An 18,067-nucleotide genomic window follows, 5' to 3' on the forward strand; every position below is an offset into this window, starting at 1 on the left:
TTAATCCGCGTCCGCATAGTTTGAGGATATTAAAATCGGGCATCCCCATTGCGTTAATCGCCGAGATGGGGCTAATGCCGATGCGGGGATTCCCCCCACTCAGCTCCCTCATTCTCACCACCACGCCCTAATTACCCAGCTGAGCTAAATGGCGCGTAAATGACCTCGGCCACCCCAACCCACCCCCTCCGCAAGAACTTCCCACAATTTCGGGTGCACAGAATGGGGAACGGAGCTAACCATGATGAATGGGCCGTAATTGCAAAGCCCTGCGGATTTCATTATCAGGCCACATGAGCTGAAAGTAAACTGTTTTCGAAGAGTGCTGCGGGATTTCAAGACGGACCAAGTACGGGATCAAATTTGATGCCTTCCGCCTTGTGGGACATTGGCGTCGTCGCTGCAAATTAGCGTGAGGAAAAAAAACTTCCCGAAACGGGAATCGAATTCCTGACCTTAGGCAGACCAGGATATTCAATTACAGTTTAAATATAGAAGGTATAAAAAAATGAAAAATTTAACTGCCGAGGAAACAAATAGCGTAGGTGAGCTTTTTTATTACTTCTGGAATGAGTTCAAATAAATTCATTCATAGGGAGCTTGTGCTATATAATTTATGTCTGAGCTCCAATAACATCCAAGCTAAATCTTCTACCAAGTTACTCAAATTTATTGAATCCTCTAGACTCTTTCAGAAAACTATGAGGGCGCCAACAGTATAGTAACGGTTCATCACATTCACAGAGGCGAATGAACGAAATTTTCTTAAGGACAGAATCAAAAATAACATTTTTAACACAGGACGATGCATATAATGAATAAAATTGTATACCTTGAATCCATCTTAACAAATAATGCTGCAATTGGTCAGGTATCGAAAAAAATAGCAATATTATGTTCAACTTCAGTTTATCAAGTCTAATCTTGCCACATATCAATACCCAACTACATCGCCAAACACGAAGCGGATAACAACTCTAATAAAATGCCAATAGTAGTAAAAATATTGACAAAAGAGTTTGAGTTTTGGAATTCTGGATGGAAAAAATTTGAAAATGTCAATATTTTGAAGATAAAAACCGAAAAGGGGTGAAAGAAATTCGTGCACAGGAGTCCACAATTCCACAATCAATCCTAATCATCGTGACTCAATTTCTCCCATTGCATCCTACTTCCACGAAAAACAAATGACTCAGATTTCTCAAAGTTCGTGTTAATCGTTATTTGAATTATTTTATATAAAATTAAATGAGATTTTTTCATATTTCTACAAAGATGTCTCGAAAAATTACTGGTTCAATACATTTTTCCATAAGAAATTCGTTCGCAAGAACATGATTGTAGAAGTCACCGTATCCAGTGAGATTTAAGTTTCGTAAGGCATTATGAGGGTCGATTGGTCATGTTATTTTCATCAAATAATTATGAGCGAAACTCAACAAATCAACTCCACTTGGGACGTTTTGGAAGAGATCCACCCGAAGGCATAAAGAACCACTAAGATTTCGGGAATGGCTGGAGGAGGCCTTGAGAATGAGGTTCAGTTGAGTCAGATGAGAAATCGCTAATCATAAAAATAATTCGGCATATGGAAGGGAAATATAAATTAGGGCGAAACAAATATTCCTCACTCGGCTATTTTCTCATAATTTGAAAATAAAGAAAACGAGACCTGCCGTCCACATTACATGAGCTGGTGACGTCATTAGAGTTCAGGTTCATTACCTCGTTCAGGAAGAACCAATGATTGTGGGGAGGACTCGCACACGAGAGTATACTTTCCTTAAAAAAATTAAAGAAGCCGATTTTTCACCGCGATAAGTTAGAGAAGTAGACAACGGATAAAAACAGAAGGAAAATTACGGGTCTATCTATTTTGTAAACTTGATTTAAATTGATATTATTTGTAATAGACAAACTTTATGTAAAACTCAGTTGACAGGAAGGTAAACCATCATAGTATATCATCATTAATTCTACCACGAAGAAAAGGGAAATTGCAGGTTAGTTAGATAAAAATTGAACCTGCAAAATCTATATCATTCACAGGGATGCCGACAAACAAAAAAATATTGGGAGAGCCCAAACCGGGGATCTAGACCCGGGAAATTTTATAGGTAGTAAGTGTTAAGTTTTTTGAAGCATTTTAGAAGAGTCATATGATCAACATTAGAACCCTGATAACTCAAATCTCGATATGTGGACACTCCGGGGAAAATCGACAAGCCTGACACTTTTTTTCCTCACACCCATAACGAATATTTATGGGGCTTCGGCCCCCTCAGGCCCCATGGAGTCGGCGCCATTGATCATTCATGAACGAACGGTACAACCTCAAACAACCACTTTTATATCAATATGAATTTTATAGACCCATAGACCAGATATCCAATATGATTTAGGCTTCGTTACGCTAAATTGGGGTTCAAAAAAATCACGCAATTTTCATCAAATAATAACGAACAAACCGGAATAAATTAACTCCACGTTGGATGTCTCTAAAGAGATCGACCGCAGGCATAAACCACCTCTTTAAGAATTCGGGAATGGCATAGGAAAAAGAAGGCCTTTTTGAGAGAATTGGCTGGGATTTGAAGGGTTGATGTGGATGGGGGACATTACCACTACATGTTCATCATTTCAGATGGGGTTGAGGGGGAAGAAGACAGCGCCGCGAGCGGGGGAGGAGGGAAACCACCCGTTTGAAAGAGGGAGGGAGAAGAAGGGGAGATGGGGGGGTCTTTAACCTCCAGCCAATTACATTTGAAACCGCAAGAAGCCAAACCGGCAACATTTTTATGGCCCTTTTTGATTTCCTCCTCCTCTCCTCGCTCCTTCCCCTCCATTCCTTCACTTCCCACCCCATTCTTCCCCTCATAACCATCCCTCAACCCGCCCACTCCCTCCACCCGCCAGAAACACGGTGCTTTGAACTCATCCCGTGAAGGGGGCCGTCTCCTTCTTCTTCTTCTTAGCGGACGGTGCCGCCGAGAGGAACGCCATCTGAGCGGCCTTCACGCGAAACGTTTCCTGTATTTACTTCATCGTTTCATTTCTTCAAACTTCCATGTCCTCTTTTCTTCCCTTTTTGTATTCCATGGCAAGGGCGTACCCAGGGTCATAACTAGGGGGGGGGGGGCAAGCCATGGTCTAGGGGGGCAAGCCAAGTTGTTACATTTTAGCATGGAAAAGGTGAATGAAACCAACATTTTAAGAAAATTATAACAGCGCTTTATTAGTTTATGAGAATATTTCCTTGAAGAAATAGTTTTATTTTAGTTACTTATCTGATACTAATACATATCATTTTTCGTGGGTTTAAAGAAAATTTGTTGAATACTTTCGTTTCAATTCAGCACTGATTTTGCTTAAAGACTTTCGCAATTTTTGCTTCCAGAGGGGGGGGCTGCTCCCCCTCCACCCCCGCTGGTTACGCCCATGTTCCGTGGGCCTCATGATGGGCCAAGCCGAAAGTTAGACAATTGCGCTAATGAGTATTGCAATAAAGGATTCCCAGTCGGCCAATAGGTTTGTTTTTTTTGTCACCCACCGCGAATTTAAATGGGTTTACGAAAGTCTCCAATCGGATTGCTTACAGGCAGAGCGATCCGATTTCTACGAAACATAAGCTAGAGGCTCGGAGGCTGTTAGATTGATTGAGTAGTTGAGAAAAGATATATTTACGAGCGGCACTGAGAACATCACATTGGAACCTCACTATATTTCCAAGCCCGGCAGTAGCGATAAATTAAGATAGAAATTTTGCCGAACGGATAGATGTAGGAATTCATTTTTCCTCCGAACCATAAAGGAATTTAACAGAAGCTAATCGCAATTTTGTTTCAGCATTTGCTTTTTATAAGTAAACAGTTGGTTTTCTGACATCTTATGCCGCACTCCGTTGTAGGTGACTTGTGGGGTAGTATGTAGATGTAGATGAAGCTATAAATGGGACTGTTGACCAAAATTTATATTCGTGATGATGATTTCTATCAATTTCATGACTTTTCAGAACATTTCCTCACGATTGGAAATATTACATTTAAAATATTTAGAATAAAGGGATCGCTCTTCAGCCATCGTCTCGCAGCGGAAATTATTGTAAACCGATTTAAATTCACCCAAAGAGGGAGCAAAAATCAAGCCTCGACGGAACGGATTGGGACTTCCTGATTACCCTCATCTAACGATTTGTTAATTGTAACCCACCACGGGCTTAGCAAGCATGGCAAGTGCCTAGGGTTCAAAACCACCCTAAATGATTGAAAGATATAATCTCAAAGAGTACTCTCTCTAACCGGATCCCCCCATCGAAATATATCCACTACTCAGGTAAACCCTCCAGAAAAATAGTTCTGGCATACGTCCTTGGAAACCACATGAGCAATTCTATCGATAAATCACGAGACATCTACAATCAAGACTTTTCGCTAGATGGAGGTTTCCCTTATTTTGAAGACCCCAGACAACTTAGGATCACTATCCCTGGAGTCTAATGCATCCTTCTTAGTTTAGCTGAATAGCGTTGCTGAATAGGAAACTTCACCTTCTGTTGCTTGAATAGGTTAATTGGTACCTAGATAATACTAAATTTTGTCGAAGCCACAGTTGGTGAAGGCAGTTTGGACGGTATTCACGTGTTTGTGGAAGTTCGTCTCAGGATTAAATATTCTCGACGCAACTAGGTGACTGATAAATATTTTCCACCCAAGTCGGCCGCCGCAACTCAGTATCGAATTTCTTTGCCTCATTAAGGGCTTTCATATTCTCAGATGACTCATTAGTGCGCAGTCGGTAGTACCAAGATTAATTAAATAGCCCACATTTACCAGTCCTTGAGCAACCGGCAGGACGAAAGATTATCCACAATCTCAACAGCAAAAACAAGGGAAGCAGCTGAAGATTAACCAAGTTTAGGGTCTTTTCTCACAAATACTACGCTTCGGATTCGATCTTGTACGATAAGTTTACTGTGATTAGATACAACTATTCAGAATTATAATCCCATTCTCCACTACATCCGCCCCTGGAACCCTCACTTTTGAAGAGAATAAGGATCCCGGTGCCCTCGCTACTCTACTGTCCGTAGGATACATAAAAACCAATAAACAACATAAAGTATTATTACGGAGGCTTCAGCGTTGATTAAATTGATGGTTGGTTTCCGGGTTAATTCCGCGTCGACTCATATTTGGCGGACGACAGTTTCGGGCGCGTTCCGTCTCCCGTCCGGGTTTTTCTACCATCTTCGGGTTCGGGTTTTTGGCCCGAAGACGGGAGCTGGAACGCGCCCGAAACTGTCGTCCGCCAAAAATGAGTCGACGCGGAATTAACCCGGAAACCAATCATCATTAAGTATTAAATTTCCAGTTATAGCTAAATTTTCACATAGCGACAGTGATTTTTATGATATGGTGGAATTTTTTGCGAGATTTGTATTTTTGAGACTGTTTATAAAAGATATACTTATGATTATCGTACTTTCGATTTAAGTTTCTTTTAAAACTCACCGATTTTTTAATGCACATTTTTAAAAGTACTGACACATATTTTCCCATAAGTGCAAACATGCGTTGGCTTTTCGATTGTTTGATTTAACTGCCATGGATAAGCTGCTGATATGATTACCTTATGATGCAGGGAACTATCGACAGCACGAACGCAGGAACTCAATTTTGCTCTCGTTCACGTCAACAAATAATATGTGTATAGGAAGTACCTATTATCCAATTATACGGACAGTTCTACCATTCTTTGAAATGGATTCGCACCATATTCTCTCACACTCTTTATATATGCTATGATGGGTGACCGTAAAGTAAAATATGAGAAAATATCTCGTAGGGACACTGTTGGATGATTAAAAAAATATGATTCTGAAATTCCACTAAGGGCTCCTATGATTTCTCGGAATTCTTTTACTCTGCTTTGATACCTTGATAGATTTAATGATCTATTTTATACTGCTATGAACATTGGTGTGCTCAAAAAATATAAATTAAGTATTTCAAAGAGCGCGCGAGTCATCTATGATATTTTCCCATACAATCAACAAAAGATAAAAAGCCAGTGGATAGAGAAAGAAATAACGTACATCCTGCAAAATTCTAAACCCTTCAGACCTTTGTTAGAAAGCATACAATTTGAAACGCAACGCATACACATAACGCCAAAAATGATACTCGCATGATTTAAGCAAACAAAGTTTTAATGCATTACCAAATAGTATCAAATAACACATATAACTACAAATTTTCGATGCATTCTGCAGAAAGCAAGATGAATGCAAGGAGAAATATAACCATCTCGCTTGACATATAGTTGAAACTCAAACACACGCACAAAATTTTATAACGCACTACTTGCAACAGAATGACATCAATGAGAACCGAATTATCATTCTTAATTCACTAATAACGGATTTCCGAACTGAAAATTTACTTTGGCACCTCATCCACGCTTCAACTTCGAAAACGAGAAATTTCTGTAAACGCACGCTTGATATAAACACTGAGATTGGACTTCTTAATTTCGTCACTGCATTGCGGAGTAATGAAAAAATTCTCGTTTTGGTTATCACAACGCTTGTGTGAGATTTTTAAAAGCCCCGGCATCATTTCTCAGTTGAAGCTTTTTATTTCTCATTGAAATAAACGGACGCACTCGATTAAATATAACTGGGATTCAAGGTTGAGCCCTTTTGAAGGGATAAAAAGGGAAATTTTACCATTTCCTGAAAAGGCAGTACACATTTATTGCCAAAGCAGTCCCATTTCATTCTTAGCACATGCAACTCCTCCAGCAGTGGACTTCGTTGATTTGATAATTAAGTATGCTAAAGAATAACTATTAGCTTAACTTAAACAGGAATAACTTGGAACTTTATGCATACGGAGCATGTTTCTTTACGGAAGCGAGTCTTGGACGTTGGCAGAGGTAGAGAGGTCAAGAGTGGAAATATTTGAACGAACAAATACAACACACTACCTACCGATGAATGATGAATATGAAATGGTTCGACCGAGTAAGTAATGAGAAAGTGTGGGAGATCTCTCCAAAAAAAAACCCTATGGAGAAGACGGGACAGCTAATTTGGCCACATTCTGAGACACGATGGCCTGATGAAAACAATCGTAAAAGGACAAGTGAAAGGAAAGAAAGGCAAGGGACGGCACCGAATGAGTTACAGAGAGAAGATATACAAGACGTAAACGAAGAGAAATACGTCGCAATGAAAAAGCTAGTAGATAGGGGAGCATCGTCAAGACAATCTTAGGATTGTTGACTAATGATGATGAGGTAATATTATAAATTAGACAAAGACATTATATCATCAACCATGCTTAGGCAGTATAGTTTCTAATGAAAAAGTGGTATCATCTATCTTCGGATTGCTCAGGGAATCAGAGAGGGGAGGAAGGAATCACTAAAACAAAATTTGGCAACGCTGAAAGATTGAAGGAATCAGATTCGAGCGGAAATAATGCATAAAATTTTACATCACACCGTATGCATATATTAATACAAGAATGAATCTCCGAATAAGGGTCCTTCTGCCACCTGGAAGCGGAGAAAAAATGGTGGAAAAAGCAACTTTGAGAGTAGAAATACGGAAAAAGTAAGAATTTCACGAAAAATTGTAAAATGGATACAAACTATAACTTTGTTAGATTCAATGCAAGTATTTTTATTGCCACGATCCGGGTTTCATAGCATTGTAACATCTTCAGGTGACTGATCAGCCTGAAGCTATCAGTTATAAAATTTGAACAGAAAAACACCCATGTGAGAAAGGAGGAATTATTGAAAAAAAATGTAACCATGTTCTTGGTCTACAAAAACTAGCCTCACAATTATGAACAGACGATAGTGATGTAAAATTCCGTACCGTGAAAGGTCCATAAAAATCTCATAAAGTGGAAAATCAACTGTACCTTTTATCATCGTAATACATCTCCACCTCATTAAGGCTGAGGAAATAACTCAAACGGTAATTTTTGTTAATAATTCTTTGATATAAAGCGAATATTTGAGGAAAATGACCAAACAAATAAAATTACCGGGAAAAGATTCATCATGCGTTAAAAAAGCAGTCGAACTGCAAAGATGACAAAATGCCCATAAATAGAGCAATTCTTCCGGTCACCATGACAGCTTGTAGTAGCATTTAACTCTTCTACAAAAATCAGTAAAAATTACCCTTCTTGAGCGTACTGTAATAAATATCCTTCAATCGTCTCTTAATTTATCTCGGTTTTTCTTTCCCGTCAGTTGCCTTGTGGACGACAGTTTTGTTGGCAATCCTGCCAGCGTATTCAGTTCAAAGGTTTAGGCGTGTGGTTTCTGCCTGGCTGATGTACCATAGGCTGGCTGGCTATTGCTCTTTGATTGGCTGTCTCTTGGATGTATCTTTTCTAAGCGCTGTGAATGAGATATCTGTATTATCTTTTGGATTTCGATGGTATTACCTGACTTTATATGGCTTCCCTGATTTTTTATTGACCAGTTTCTTTGATCTCGAGTCGCAAGAATGTTTTCTCACTTGAAGTGTCTAGAGATTTATGGGAAATCTGAACTCTGGATTTCTAGGTCTTAGTAGATTGCCTCGTTAGTAGATTGTTTGACCTACTCAACTCTACTAACGAGGCTAATAGACACCCAATCCAAAAATCGAATATAAACGAAGAATAGCACGAAGTTAGCGAAAAGTGATTCAAAAGGGATGCTATTCCGATTTACTTCCCAGACCACCGGCAAAAAAACTTTTTTGGTTGGTATTTCAATTTGAGAAAGACGAATTCAAGGCTGTGATGCCAAGGTGGAATCTGAATGAGGATGTAAGTATTTCCAGTGAAACGGCGCAATAATGACACGGGAAAATGTCGTTGACTCGGTAGCAAGTCTAGTGTCACGGCCGTCATGCAAGAAGTAGAACGAAAGCCTTTGGAGCATGGGATGGTTCCTCCCGGCCGGCCACTTCCCGCGGAAGGCAGGGCAAGGAAGAAGAACAGGGGCAGAAAACGTGATTCAGTTGCAAAACGAGCATTCGAGAGGAAAAAAAAGGCGAAAAAAACTCATCTGTAGTCTCGAATCAGAGGAATGAAGAAATAATTACGCACACATCAGGTGAATGTCCGGATAGCAATCGCGAGCTCAATAGCTCAGCAAAATTGGTAACAGAGACCAAGTATTCATTTTAACAATCAATTCTTGCTAGATCAGGGTATATTTTAGGTTTTTGTATCTATTTACTCGGTTAAAACTCGGTTAAGTTACAGCCATGAAATGCTCAGGTTGTACGGATAGTTATAAATGGTCAGGTGTAATAATTCACGTAAACTATACCCGTTAAGTGCATGGAGTAACGATTATTTGAAGAAACACTGAAGAAGTGGTGCTTCATATATTACGAAACATTTTTAGCGGAAATTATTTTATTCATAAATTTAATGCTGCGTAAATTTCGATTTCTATAAGAGAATTTGCACGCAGACTTGTAGAAGTTAGACCAGCAGACCTTACGCCAAAATATTAAAAGTGAATAAAACTGATTTAATGAATAAGTATGCTTACTCGTTTTCTTTTCCAATACCCTTTACAGCATACTAACCATCCTGCATAGCAAATTTCCAGACTTTGCAAATAGCCACTTTTGGGAAAAGAAAAAATAAGAGAGGAAATTAAAGGCAAATATAGAAGGTAAAGAAATGGACCAATAATTCACTCGTGAACTGGTAACCATTGAAAAAAACACAGCAAAATAGGAAAGAACGCTCGAGGAAAAAAACATCATGGATCGTGCAACAACGGATTATGAAATAGAGGTGAAGAAATTACATCGGGGTCAGGAAATGTATCAACAGATGCAGGAAACAACTGCTCAACTTAGAAACGCGATGGTGCTGCGGTAAAATCATATTCCAATAGGTGCAACTTGCCACTCATTTCCATCGAGCAGGAATCAGGAAATTTTTAAAATGTGACCTATCTACGACATGAGAGTGGAGAATACTCGATTTGAATTTGCAGAGCCGGCCAAGTGGGATTCCCATGCAAACGACGAAGTTGAACGCTCTAGTAGGCAAAATTATGCCGTTGCGGAGAGTACTCGGATGCCGTTCCACTATGGGTAAATCCGAATAGCTATAAAAAAACTGCACCCAAAAATAAAATTGACATACCGTAAATCTCTTCCTATTCCACTCTTCAGTTCACGTCAACCTCCTCAAAGGGTTTCAATCAAAGTTGTGGAAAAGTTATAAATTCTGAGTGTGCACACATATGATGGTATATTTATATGCAGTATTATCATGAGAAGTCAACAATCCTGAGATTGGTTTGACATAGCAGCTAGTCCCGCTTTCCTATCTTCAAGACATTTCATAGTGATGTATTTGTTCTCTTTTAAATCGTCCACAATACCTCCCATTGGATTCATTCGGGGCCTTCCCCACCCTTCTGAGTTTCCACCTGAACTATGATTTGTCTTCGTCAGGCCATCATGCTTTATAATGTGGCCATATTAGTTGTACGGCTTTCTGGCAAGGTTAGTCCTTAAGATTTTCAGAAGACTTCTCTTTTCTTCCTCTTTCCTTGGCACTTTCTCATTACTTACGCGGTCGATCCATTTTATCTTCACAATTTTTCGTTTGCACCACATTCCGTATGCACCCACTCCTGACAAATCTGCAACTGTCAACGACCAAGCCTCGCTCCCATAAAGAACCACCCTCCATATGTGACAACTGATGAATAGCAGAAATTTTTACGGCTTTTCTACCGGGTAATTGGTCTCCCAATATTTCGAAGAGTGACTTGTTCTTCATCCTCAGATGATCTTCAGAATTCTTCTGATTCTTCAGAAGATCCCCTGATAATGAAGAGCAAGTCTTTCTTCGAAACTTCGGTAGACATGCAGCCAATTACCCGGTGGCTAATCTGAAAAACCTTTCTGCACTTTATACGGCGGGAGAATCTAAGATCTTACATCCGATGAATTATTTCCTCACTTCTACACTTGTATTTTCTGCTGTAAGAAGATTATTGCTTTTGTAGAAAACCCTGCTCGCCTGTGCAATCTAATACTTCTTTATTGCTTTGTTTATTGTTGGTTATTCGGAATCGTAGGTAACAAAACTCTTTCACCTCTTCGAGCTTTTGTTTTCCTAGTTTAATGCTTGCTCTAGCCTCTTCCCTTTTGCTGAATACTAATCTTCATTTGTTATACTTAATTCCACTGCCCTAAATTTTCTCAGGTCTCTTATTTCAGCGTTAATTCCAAAATTCCAATCTTTGGATTTTGACTCCCATGTCATCTTTTTCCACTTCACTTTCCTCTTCGATTCTTTTTGAGCTGAGTTTTTTCGTCGTCCAATAAATATTACAGGTAATCTTTCTATATCTTTACTTCGTCTTCGTTTTCAAAAGGCATTAATTTTTTCTATTATTTTAATTAGGGACCTCACGTACTAGACAACAATACACAAAATCATATTTATAAGATATCAGGTTTAAAAACTGTCTTTGATAAAATCTCCAGGTAATATTCAAAATTTCTATGATTGGACTGGTAGCGCCTTAGATACCCTTCATTAACTCTTTAGGTAGAGCGTCCCAAAGGCTGCAGGGCAATCAATATCTTGCTCGTTATGATACCCATAGAATTATCGCTAACAGTGTTAATCCAGTAGATCCCTCACAACAGGGAGGATAATGAATTTTAATGACCAGGCATTTGGAAGTCACACTTACTGCTTTGAGGATTCTCTCTGTATCTTGGTGAGGGAGTATTTTCGGTATCTCAACCAAATCCGTGGAGTGCTTTCGATCGATCCTTATGGTAATCAGAAGAAGATGACCCTTAATTATGCATGTGACCGTGTGGACCCTAATTTGAACGATTAAATGAGACAACGCTACGAGAGTAGGATAGTAATAAAGCATAACCCAACCGAAATTAATTACCATTAAAAGGCCTACTTCAGCATGAGCAGAGTACTCGTAACAGCAAGACCCAAAAATGAGAGCAGAAACTCCTTGAGAGATACTGCGAATACATGTTTTCTTATGTCCCTGTCAGCTTTGAGAAATTCGTGGGTGGAAAATAAGGCAAAAATTCGTTTATAACACTATGCTTATTGCGAAGAGTAAAACGCTTTAAATAAATAAGCAAATACGCGTTAGATTAAGATAGCCTGTGATGATTGAAATGGATTTCAGACACATTATCTGAATGAAATATTAAAAGCCTCGAACGTGGGAGTGAGGCTTTTAATAATAATGCTCAACAATAAGAAATTCTGTTACCTCTTGATAATGACATGAAAAGATTCTTCTGAGATCTCTATTTCCAGTTCACTTGGATTAAGATGTTAGCGCCACCTCAAACGCTTAGTTCCAAACCCTTGATTGACTGCGATCTCGCTTCTGCAGACAGGTATAGAGAAGGTTTTAATTACACTAATACATAAACTAATGGACTCGAACTTAAAGCTCTGGCTTAGAGTTCGGTAACCAGCAGATCTCTACAAAATATAATATTTCCCCCATAGATTTTATATATTTTGTATTGAAATGCTAAATGAACTGTGACGGACAACGTATTGTATAAATTTACAGCATACATTTCTTGTTGATTAAAATATGTCGGGAAAAAGAAGGTATCGTCCTATACGGCGCGCTAATTTGAAGATGCTGCTCTAAGTCTATAGTATAGCTAGCCGACATCTGCTCCCCAGCATTTAGAAACTCACCAAGGAGAGGCGATTGGACTGAGACTATCCGATCGTTACGGCTAAAAAGCCGAGAGCAGCGACATACGGAGCCAAAGCGACAGATTAACACAACCCGAGTACCAATCAGTACCCGAGTACAACACGAATCATGATCAGTATCCCCAACTAAGCACCGATGTGTGATGTATGTCAATTCCAATATCGCGTTTTCCGTTGGTAGGGACACTACCGGCACCTAACTACTGAATGTAATTGGTTGTATCGCCCTTTCACGGCTAAATACGACCGCATATGATTATTTTCTCTATATATGCTGCGATGGTGACTTGCGATGTCAACAGCTTGCTTCGTGCGCTCGTCTACTATTCAATGCCTTTAATCGATATCGAAGACCATCGAAACAAACTTTCGCCACCACGAGTCGACAAATCACCCAAAAAAATAAGCATAGTTAAAAGCCAATATAATAATCACACAAGCCTATAAACATGACTCCCGTAAACCACGCGTCATTTTTGACCTCTAATTTAGGGCAATTTTCTTGAGCGATTTTTAGGAAAAATTGACGCGGGCTTTGGAAAATGGCCGTGCGCTTCCACACACTCAGGCACACCAACAAATTCTACTATTTTTGACCAATATTATAATGCTATACCGTGGTTCTAACCCCATACTCAAATTTTCCCTCGTGAAATACGGAGATTTATTTTGCATGCGCACGGATAAACAATGAGAACGCCTCTATTTTGGAAAATCCAGCCGTACGAATTTATCGATGTCGACAAGCTGAGTGCTTGGGGCTCACACTACGACGATCCGTGAATCACTTGCCAATCCCTTGGACAAAAAAAAAGACATGCTCATCAACCCGCTCGGACTAGACGACACGTCACAGGTCCATCCCTTTTGTCACACTTGCGGCTCCATTAGAAACACTCCATTTGGGAGGAGGAGAATAAAAAAAGAACGGATGAGTACCGAAAAAAAAGGGATGAAAAAAAAGACGATCACGGGGCGTGAAAGCGGAGGTGTGGGAGGGAGAGGGAAGAGTGTGGAATTGGTCAGAACAGAGGAGCACTCCGGACGGTCTCTCTCGCATAAAAGAGCGGCTGATTAAACGGCTAGCGTGGCTCGGGGGCTTCACTTTGGTCCGTCCGCGGATGAAGCCGTGGAGATCCGAATGGGGTTGGAGGGTAGGTGGCGGCATTAAGGCGGCCAACGTGGGGGTGGGGGACGGGAGAGAATCTGCGGCAAATGGGGGTGGACACGGCGGTGCCAACTTTCCTGTACTCCGTGGGGTAACTGCATGGAGTCCCGAAAGGCAGAGATAAAATTTTATGGGGAACTCCAGCGCGAATCAATTAATACAACTTAACTAAAATTCTAAAATTACGAGCATTTATTATTATTATTTATTGTTATAATTAATTTATTCTATTATTATTATTGTTATTATTATTTTCTCGTATTACAACTTTGGCAATAGAAAGGTAACTGAAACAATGAAGGTTACCACTTGTGCGAAAATCCATTCGAATCGGATTCGAACCCGGATCCCCCGGTTTCCGGTCGTATGCTTTAGCCAGTTAAGCTACCGAGGCGTCATTCTTCCCTGTAGAAATTTGAGGACTATACCGGAAAAAGGCGAATGATTTTTTTTCTCTGTGGACTTTTCGCACAATGTGTGCATTGCGGGTGATTCCGTAAAAATATCACCGTTGCTAGTCCCGGCATTCTTAAATTCGAAGTTAACCAAAATTATTATTAAAGTATTCCACAAATTAACCCACAATAACCCAATATTGTTTCTAAGTAACATTAAAAATCTATAAATGTTTAGCTCTATTCAGGAAAGATTAAAAATACGTGTTCTTTTGTGTTGTGATGCTTAATGGTGAAATATGAAGCTGCCAAAATAATTATGATTGAGTATAAAATTTTCACATTTTTTAAATGAGAAGTGTTGACACTTAATGTCTCCCAGAAGCAGCTCCGAGTTAGAGAGGGTAAAGGCTGGGAGCGGGGGACGGGGGCGAATCTGCTGCAACAGGAGTGGACACAGTGGAGCCATCTATCCAGCCCTCCAAGGGGAAACTGCAGGGAGTCCTAATAGGCGGTGATAAATTTTTGTGTGACATTCCCAGTGCGAATCAGTTAATACAAATTTGTCAATAAAAATGTAATTGAAACAATGAAAATATCCAATAAATCTGGTATATCCGTTCCGCTAGCCCTCAACTACTTACGACAGTGAAAAGATTGTGATTCTTGGAGCACAAAAATAGTGAAGATAACCATTGAATCAGCTATATTCGTACCGATTGCATTCAACTATTAAGGGCAGTGAAAGAAAATGCGATTCTTCGAGTACGAAATTCTATCAACAGATAAAATATATTACTGACCTGTTTTTCAAAACGCAAATGACATAGGCAACGAAACGGAGAGAGAATTTACTTTCCGGAGGTCTTCAAATTCGTTTTGTAGAGGGTGAATTCCACCTTATTGTGTTGATTTTTACGATTATGTAATTTAGAAAAACAAGCTGTAGCTACAGTATAAATATTTACGACTAGCATCGTAACCCTCACTGAGCTTAACACTAATGGACCAGTCAGGTTTCAAATTTTACCCCCTCCCCATCGAAAAATAAGTTTCATTAGGATTTTTTTTTACAATTTTTCGGCTAAAAATAGTGAATGTACGCATATATGGTGCGGTATAAAAAATTCCCACAAAATGAAAGTTGAAAAATGAAAGTACAGAGGTTAAAGTCGAAAAATTTCATTTCTGTTATTGGAATGTTTCTATGTGACTTATCGGATTTTACCAAAATATACGCTAACCATAATAACTTTTACTAAATGTGATATTTATTTGTGCATTTTATAGTCATATAACTTAATTTTTATACGAAATGAATGGTGGAGGTTGACACTTTGTGGAAGTGCATTGTAGGATGGGATGTGAAGATACTTTTCAATTTTCCACATGAATACTTATTTAAAAAAGAGTCAATATGTCTCATTGCACTGCAGCAGTCCTGGTGATGCTTTAATGTATCTCGGCATTTTTGAATAAACATTTATGAGGAAAAGTGCAAAGTATCTTTACCACATACCCGTAATTATTACAACCAACCCTTGGTAGGCAAATTATAGGGACTATCGATATCGGCTCTTGGTAATGACCACCGTCGAAAGGAGCGCTTCAGAAGTTGGCAAGCCTTGGTGGGCACTAACTAGGACAAGACTTCCCGGCTAAAACGGGGCATCAAAAGAAGAATGGGGTTGGGGAGTGAGGCACGTTGGCGAAGTGGGCCGCGGCTGATGGACGGGCGGAATTTTGCCGGGGTAAGACCGCGTCGCGTCGAGCGAACGAGCAGCCTTCTGAAAAAACCGATTTCCCCAGGGACCCGCCAGAGTCCCCTCGCATTGATACGCGCAGAGGAGGGGGGCAGTGCTTCCCCCCTCCGTGAAGTCCACCTGTAAATTCCCCTCATAACAGGATCTAAAAATGACCCCCTTTGAAAAATGAAAGGCATGGTATAATTAACTTACTATTGATGTAAAAAAAATGATAAAAGGGGCGCATCTTCTCGAGGATGTATTGCTCAAGAAAGCTGATATAAGGACCTGAGCCGTACTGTTTTTTTTATAGGCCGGAGATGGAATCCCAACTCGTGCCATATGAGGTCTAGATTAAGGGGCTCTGAGAGCCCTGCTAAGTGGGCTTCTCAATATTCTACGGGCATTGATAATTTAAAACTTCATTCTAATATAAATTGCCAATATAATGAATTGTTGACTTAAGAATCATAGATGGAAAAGGAGGTAAAAATATAACCAATGAAAAGGAGCCTCAGGGATGAAATATCATTTATTGAACGGGCTCTTTACTTTAATTCCAACAAAGAACACGAAGATTTTAAATGTCCGGGCTCTTACCGATAAACTTAATTGAAGCGCAATCAAAAAATCACATGCATATGATATAACGCAAATAACCGAAGTGGGTTATTTGTCATATTACCGGCTTATCCAATAACAGTAAACATTTTCTGCACTTTTTCCACATGAAATTCTCTCCAAGTTAATCATTAAAAATTGAAATATGACATCCACTTCCTTTCGCGTAGTTTACCTATAATTTCGACTTTTATAACAAAAATTTTCATAAAAACTCTGCATGATGCTGTGTTCAACATTATCTATGTGTGAAAATTTAATATTTCCTGTGCAATTTAAAATGATGATAAAGCTGCTTGCAGAGCCCAGGAGCAATAAGAGATGTGATATCCGACTCACGTGTCACCAGCTGCAAGGTTGTTCACACCTGGCACAATTTCTTACCTAAAAAAGACAAAAAAAAAAAACATTAGCACACGTATCAAGAAGGAAAATATATTATTATTTAATATTATTTATTATAACGAATATTATTTACAATACAGTTTTCTCACGAAAATAGCTACGCCAACAGATAAATACAAGGAATTGAAATACAGTCTTGATTAAAATTAAATAAAAATAGACTATCGTAATGTTATCACCACTCGGCTACTGAGGAAAGAGTTACAGCTGTGCAGATGTTTGGTGAAATCTTAAGAAAAAATTGGTTCAACGTAATAAAATTCAAATACGAAGATGCAACACCATTCAGTTTGACGATATTGAATTGCATTGCATGTAATATTTACCATTATGCAGAAGATTTAGTAAAATTCATTCGCAAATTACAAATGAGAAAAAGAACAAAAATACTAATGAATCCCTATGAGAAAAGCCCTTGAAAAAATCGGTTCACATCAAATGCACAAGAATGCCTATACAATGTCTTCAATGATGGATTCAATAGCCTCTTGGGCACAATAAGCAGATATTTTTACATGAAATTTCATGGAAAACAAAGTCTTAATGATAACGATATAATAATAACTGACCAACGAAACACAGTAATTCAAGTAATTTCATGATTTGGTGTACATAAACTTGCCGAATAAGGCCAACTTAACATTTAATTACTTTTATATTATTTCTCATTTGTTCTTTAAGTTTGCGTATGAAGAAATTATACTTTTGAATTATTGAGGATGCATATTTACATATGAAAAAAAAACTTATAGGGTCAGTTGAATGGTATTATAGGTTGTGTGAATAAATATCTCTGATTCTTGCAAATACCTAATATTCACCAAAATATCCAGATATTGAGGTCGGAGTTTGATTGATAGTCGGTGTTGCTGGCAAAAAGAATTCTAAGAAGGCATCAGGTAGCCAGGTGTCAGATCTCGTAGGCTCATACCTCACTTTATGAAGTGTGGAGTTTAGAAT

The 18,067-nt window shown here is 39.0% G+C and overlaps 1 protein-coding gene across 2 annotated transcripts in view; it reads right to left on the bottom strand.

Annotated features, from left to right (window-relative positions):
- Positions 1 to 18,067, bottom strand: part of LOC124158736 (ecdysone-induced protein 78C) — a 522,961-nt gene that overhangs the window by 162,324 nt on the left and 342,570 nt on the right. The gene's annotated exons all lie outside the window — the stretch shown is intronic.

Source organism: Ischnura elegans, chromosome 5 (genome assembly GCF_921293095.1).
Source record: "Ischnura elegans chromosome 5, ioIscEleg1.1, whole genome shotgun sequence".
Lineage (NCBI taxonomy): Eukaryota > Metazoa > Arthropoda > Insecta > Odonata > Coenagrionidae > Ischnura > Ischnura elegans.